This window comes from Carlito syrichta, unplaced genomic scaffold (assembly GCF_000164805.1).
Source record: "Carlito syrichta isolate Samal-C Ts95f unplaced genomic scaffold, Tarsius_syrichta-2.0.1 Scaffold136374, whole genome shotgun sequence".
Lineage (NCBI taxonomy): Eukaryota > Metazoa > Chordata > Mammalia > Primates > Tarsiidae > Carlito > Carlito syrichta.
In genome coordinates this window covers 36,020-36,447 of record NW_007080470.1, presented here as the reverse complement: position 1 = coordinate 36,447, position 428 = coordinate 36,020, and positions in this window count along the sequence as shown.

Genomic DNA, 428 nt, shown 5'->3' with positions numbered 1-428 from the left:
CCCCGAGCCCCGCGCCGCGCGCCCCACGACCCTCCCATGGCTTTGCCTTCCTCCCTGCGGCTGAGCCGATGATAAAATAAAACCTCCTATTGAGCGCTTACTGCATGCCAAGCAGCGTGCTGAGTTGGCGCCTGTGTTCGCAGCCTATTCCTCTTCGGGATTGTGAGGTGGGGCCCGGCCCTGTTATATGCCCGTTCTCCAGGCCAGGGGACCGAGGGTCGGGCGGCTGGAGGGTCTTGCCCCCCGCCTCGTGGCCAGAGTCTCCTGGGCTGGGAGTGGAACCCAGATCCTTCTGCGTGCCCCTGAGGCCCTCAGAGCCACAGCCACTTTCGCCAGCCTTGGGGGCCGACACACGGCCCTCTGGACGACCCCGCGCCCAGCTCCGGGCACAGCCAAGACCCCTCTCCCCATCCACACCCACTTCTTTC